Below are 6,688 nucleotides of genomic sequence, written 5' to 3'. Positions count from 1 at the left end.
CACAGGTTTGATTTCTGGTTAAGGGCAAGTACCTGGGTTGCAGGTTCCCCAGCCCTGGTAGGGGCGCTCACAGGAGGCAACCAATCTCTCTCTCTCTCTCTCCCATCGTTTCTCTCTCTCTCTCTCTCTCTCTCTCTCTCTCCCATCAACGTTTTTCTCTCTCTCTCCCTTCTCTCTCTCCCTTCCACTCTCTCAAGAAATCAATGGAAAAAATATCCTCAAGTGAGGATTAAAAATAATAATAATAAAATAAGCATAATTTGTTTCTGTGGTAGATGAAAGAATGATGGTATACCTAATATTTTTTCAGCAGGAAATCAGACTAATTATTTGCTCTGGTTTCTGAATATTGGGAAATGGTAAGGCTAGGAAGAAAAAAATGGAGCAAAATCTTATGAGGACAAGTGATAAGATGAAGGAAGAGAAGGATAAAGTATACTGGAAACTGGACCTAAGGATGCAGGTGGTTTTGAGTGTCATTTAATATTATGGAAAATTTTGAAACAGCTTGTATTATATCTAATATGGGAAGTACATTTTAATGTTCCAGGATATGATTAAAACCTAATGTTGAGTATAGGGATTAGTAAAATATGTTAATTTCCAACAACTAATATATTTTCATGTATAACTTAAGGGCTTCAATTTTTCATATAGCCATCCTAAATTTATTTTAGTGTTTTTAGTTCTTACAAAGTAGAACAGGATGTGTGTATAATTTACATATATACTAAAAGATATATATTTTAAAATTTATAATATATGCAAATATCAAAAAACATGACATAGATTGAGGTTGTTGCCCAGTTTATGTTTCAAATGCCATCATCATCTGACCTTCTTTATAAGCCTTTATAATGGCTCAAACCTTTGTGAGTATGAAGTCATGACATTCCCCCAAATCTCATGAAGACAGAATAACAATTTTTAAAAACAACTCAATCACCTACTCTGATTCTATTTGTCTTTCATTTCCCAAAGCTTTTTATTGTCCCAGTTCCAAAGTCACAAGTAAGATGAATACATCACTAAAGAATATTTCCACTGGCCTGGGGAAAAATGTAAAAATTATTGTGTGGCGGTGGTCTCTCTGCCTTCATCAAACACATAATAGAGAAATTAAAAGAGAAAAATTATTCTTCGGCCCACTGACTATTTTTCCTCCTGCTCTCTCTTTCCTCTAGTACTTCCTTTAGCTCCTGGTTATACCGCCAGCATACTTGCCTAACGGAAGGAACCATTTTGGTTACCTGGGAAATGCGAGATGGGGTCTGACTGTGGACAGAGGACGGTTTTCAGAAATCAATGCCTCTTTTCCCCTGCCGGATTGCCTGTGCACGCACGATGGAATGGCTCTGTTAATTAAATGGTCTTGTCTCCTAGGAAATCTTTGGAAAGTCAGAACAAGATCACAGAGAGGCTCCATGAATTTTCTATAAGGAGCAGAGATTCCTATGAGAGGGGAGGCAGGTACTTGATTGTAAAACACTGATAATCCTCCACAGACGGAGTCTGCAAGCTCTGACCTGCGGCTGAGAGACACGGTCCTGCCGTGGAGCCCAACTTAGCGATGCACCAGGACAGGGTAGGATGCCCTCGGCTGTCCAGTGATCTGCTCCTCCGTATGAGTGCCTTGTCCAGAAGGGAATCCGAGCTTTGGACGCATCCAGTGAGCTGGGTTGTGGGGTCTGTGTTTCCATCATCACATTATCCAACTGAATGTGCTTCCTTCTCACGTGTGGCTTCCTAAGGAGACATACGTTTCTTGAGTTCGGTGACCTAAATATGCTTGTGCTGAACTTGAGCAAGAGCACTTTGCAATACGTTTCAATGTCAACATAAAGTGCAAATCATGCGGCAAACAAAGACGGAGGTTTCCCGTGGGACTCGCCTCTGAACAGACTGGAGAAGTCCCTGGAGGCAGCAGTCACGGGAAAGGAAACGTGGGCTCTGGAGTCTGATGGACCCTGATTCAAATTCTTAGTTTTCATAAACTTGGGGCAGTTACTTATCTTCTCTAAGCCTTGGATTCCTTGTCTGTAAAAAAGGAATAACAATACCCACCTCAAAGGGTCATTGTGAGAATCATCTGAGACAGTGGTCGGCAAACCGCGGCTCGCGGGCCACATGCGGCTCTTTGGCCCCTTGAGTGTGGCTCTTCCACAAGATACCATGGCCTAGGCGAGTCTATTTTGAAGAAGTGGCGTTAGAAGAAGTTTAAGTTTAAAAAATTTGGCTCTCAAAAGAAATTTCAATCGTTGTACTGTTGATATTTGACTCTGTTGACTAATGAGTTTGCCGACCACTGATCTGAGATAAAGGTCTGGAATATACTAGGTTCTCAACATATGTTTATTGCCCATGTTTCTTCCCTTTCCTACTATTTTAGTTCTGATCAGGCAAAATGGTTATAATATTCCTGGAGAGTCTTTTTTTTTATTTTTTAATTGATTTCAGAGAGGAAGGGAGAGAGGGAGAGTTTAGAAACATCAATGATGAGAATCATTGGTCGGCTGCCTCCTGCACGCCCCCTACTGGGGATGGAGTTCGCAAGCCGGGCGTGTGCTCTTGACCAGAATCGAACCCAGGACCCTTCAGTTCGCAGGCCGATGCTCTATCCACTGAGCCAAACTGGCTAGGGCCGCAGTTGTTTCTTTGAGGAAGTGAAGAAGCAGGGATTGGCTGGGTGCCCGTCCCAAAGCCAGGGGAAGGTGACAGGAACAGCTAGTAAACAACACTCCACAGACCTTCAGGAAGGACACGGGGTGAGATAAAACAGACCAGGTCTTGGGTTTTTTTTTCTCTCTCTCTCTCCTTGACCTGAAGAATATTTCCACTGGCCTGGGGCAAAGCTGGGAAACTTTTCCTAATCAGTGCTTCCGTGGAGGCTGCAGGAAAAGGATCCAGACACGCATGTTATCTGAATTGTCTTAAAGCCAAGCCCAGGGCGAGAAGATAGGGGGTGGGGACCCAGGGTGCCTCCAGGACAGTCCAACTACTTTGCTTACAGATTGGGGGTATTTTCATCCTAACCTTCCCATCAGAGGTCATTTTCTCTTCACACAAATGTCCAGTGTTCCTTCGCGGGGTGGGGGCACCAGCGAGAGACCAGGGCCTTGCACCTCCCTCAGAGCCCCTTGCAAGGTCAATCCCTACCTGCAGGGTTTGCGAAGTTCTTCCGAGAGCTATGGGCCCCGGGGCCTGGTGCGGCGACTGCAGGTTCCTTCCCAGGAGGGAAGGAGATCTTTTCTGGCTGCCGATGTGGAGAAACTGTTTCAGGACAGGAAATAGGGGCGTCTGATTCCACTTCCCAGATGTCTAACAGGATGAGGATTATACTAGAGAAGCGCCCCCTCCCCCCGAGATTATTCAATACCATGCTTCTTTTTGTTGTTGTTTTTAATTCTCAACCAAGGATATTTTTCCATTGATATTTATTTATTTATTTATTTATTTATTTATTTATTTATTTTTTTAGGGAGAGTAGAAAGAGGGAAAGACAGAAACATCGATGTGAGAGAAACACATGGATTGGTTGTTTCTTGCATGAGCTCCCAGGACTCAGGACAGGGAGGAGCCTGCAACCAAGGTATGTGTCCTTGACCGGAATCGAACCCGGGACCCTTCGGTCCACAGGCCAACGCTCTGTCCACTGAGCCAAACCAGCTAGGGCAGTGGTCGGCAAACTCATTAGTCAACAGAGCCAAATATCAACAGTACAACGATTGAAATTTCCTTTTGAGAGCCAAATTTTTTAAACTTAAACTTCTTCTAACGCCACTTCTTCAAAATAGACTCGCCCAGGCCCTGGTATTTTGTGGAAGAGCCACACTCAAGGGGCCAAAGAGCCGCATGTGGCTCACGAGCCTCAGTTTGCTGACCACGGGGCTAGGGCAATACCATGCCTCTTAAGCAATCAGATAATGCTCTAGGTAAGACTCTCAAGTTCCTCCTTCATCCCGTGGAATTGTATTCCCGCAAAATGTGGGATTGGGAGGAGCCGCTGGGTTTTGTCCCGCAGGGTGATGTCTGATCCTCAAAGCGCTCAGGAGCGCAGTGGACGAATCCAGTGGGGGTGGCCACTCCCAGCCAGCAGAGGACAGAGGCCCTGAATACCTCTCTGACTCCACACCCTTACACTCTGATGTCTCGCCTTTCCCCAGTCATTTATCCAAGCTAGCTTTTGTTTCCTGGCCGGCACTGTTCTCTAGAGTTGCACTGTCCAGTGCACCCAGGCCTAGCACTGGCTCCTGCCCAGCATAGACCACGGGAGGGACAAGGAGCTCCGCTGAGCATTAAATACTCCTTGTGCGCCCCCACGGGCTGGCCACCCCACTGCCACCGGCTTAGTACAAGCTTCATCCTTTTTCATGTGGGGGTGTTCACCTGGTCTCCAGGAACCTGCACGTAGCTTCTGAATCTAAACCTTTCTTTTCAGAATGGTGAGCAGGACAGGCTATAGAACAATAGCAGGTGCTCAGTACGTATCTGTGGAATGAACGGACGCAAGAGGCCTGTGTCCTGCAGAAGTAACATCAGCTCATGCCATTCTGCTCCGTTCTTCAGTGGCTCCTTCTGACCTTCAGCCTGCAGTGAAATTCCCTTATGTGGCTGAAAAGACGTGGCTGGAAAAAAGAAGCACTTTTGTCACAAAGCATTATGATGTAACATCTCATTAGGTTAGGACATCCTCAGCTAGACCTGGGAATCTAGACACCCCGAGTTATTTGAACTTCTTGTAACGTGTCCGGCTCTCTCAAGTCTCCGAAGCTACCCATGTGGTCCCTTTTGCCTGCACTGCCTGCCCCCTAAGCCCCGTCAGTTTTCTAGCTCTAACGTGTCCCCTGGGACCCACTTGAAGCTCCTACTGTGTCCTCCTCATGGAAGAATGTTCTGACCCCACTGTTCCCTCCAAGATGACTTAGTGGCCCCCTTCTGTCCTGCCATAATACGCTGCATTGTATGTGCATCTATCTTACACTTCACCGCATTGCATCGCGATGCCATCTTTCCTCTGTAGTCCTCCCCAGATTTCTAGGGTTCAATACTGCTTCCACCCTTTTTTCTTTTCTAGTGCGTGCCCCCAAGACGGCCATTCCTTTCTAAGGGCTCCATTAGCTGCATCCTGCAAGTTGTACTATAGCTTGTCTTCCTGGGCACTCGCTTCCCAATACTTCCTCATTTCTTTCATTTCTGCTTGACCTTTCATCATGCAGATGCTTATTTTCTGATGACTGGATATAGAGCTCTAAAAATAGCCATTGTGCTTCTTTGCTTTTTTTATTAACCTTAGCTATCAATTTCTGAAAACGTTTTGTAAAAATATCACGATGATTCCGAGTTTCTCGTGATCTCATTCTAATCCTGTCCAAATGCTTTTAGTTTTTAACCCCGTGGCAGGAGCGTTGTACTACTCTGGTGACATCATGAAGCATGCATGTGGCTTTGACCCTCTCATTGCTTCCACTGCTCTTCCCCTCTCTCCCCCCCCCCCCCCTTCCCCCCCCCCCCCCCCCCTGGCTCAACCAGAAGAATGCAACCCTTGCCTGACTTCCATTCTCAAGTTCCCTGGAGACATAGCTGCTCTCCCACACTGGCCTGTTAAACGTTTTCTTCCAAACACACTCCTCTCCACAATGAAATCATGGCAAACACAAGATTTTCTGTTGCATCTCGAGACAGCCAGGCTCTCCAGGATGTCACATCCTCCAGCTGGAGGACCAGGCGGGCGGGCCTTGTGTCTCTCTCTCCATTTGTTCTTCTGAGGGCCTACGATGTAAACCAAAATTAATTTTAGGCTGCCGTAGAGAACAAAGAGCATTTATCTGAGCAGAAGGAGCTGCAGCCCAGCAGAAATCATCTTAGGTAGCCACCTCAGTTGTGCTCTACCAAGATACAACAGGGGCCACCTTCTATAGAGAAAGTTTCTGCCTACATCCCCAATTTTTTTTTTTTTTTTTTTTTTTTTGTTTTTTTTTAATTTCTTTATTGATTAAGGTGTCACATATTTGTCCTCATCCCCCCATTCCCATCCCACCCCTCTCCCCACGCATGCCCCAATCCCCTGTTGAACTTAACCGTTGGATAGGCTTATATGCATGCATACAGGTCCTTTGGTTGAACTCTCCCCCTCCCCCCTCCCTCCCCCTACCCTCTTCTATCCTCCCTCTGAGGCCCGATAGTCCGATCGATGCCTCCTTGCTTCTGGTTCTGTTCTTGTTCCTCAGTCTATGTTGTTCATCATTTCCTCTAGATGAACGAGATCATATGTCACTAGATATATACTAATAAGAACTGAATGTGAGATGAGCAATAATATTTATGCTGACAGGCAAGTGAATCAATCTGTAGTGAGCTTCCCCCTGGACCAACAGTTCTTTTGAGACCCAATTTCGATGTCCAGTAGTTCCTTATGTGTACATGTCAGCACTGACCCCTCAGCTCTGGATGGTGGACAAATGGTGGTAACGGAGGTCCGACTCCCTCTGGTTTGGTCTCGGCCGAACCCAGGGGCACGGCGTCACCCGGACTAAGGGGCACGTGGCCTCACCCATACCCAAGGGGCGCGTGTTCTCACCCGGGCCTGGGACCCAGCCTCACCCGGATGGATCCAGGGGCGCACGGCCTCACCCGGACCCAGGATCTGGCTTCACCCGTACCCAGGGACGCTTGGCCTCTCCCCGACCCA

Source organism: Eptesicus fuscus, chromosome 23, assembly GCF_027574615.1.
Source record: "Eptesicus fuscus isolate TK198812 chromosome 23, DD_ASM_mEF_20220401, whole genome shotgun sequence".
Lineage (NCBI taxonomy): Eukaryota > Metazoa > Chordata > Mammalia > Chiroptera > Vespertilionidae > Eptesicus > Eptesicus fuscus.
Note: the sequence above shows the minus strand (reverse complement) of the source record.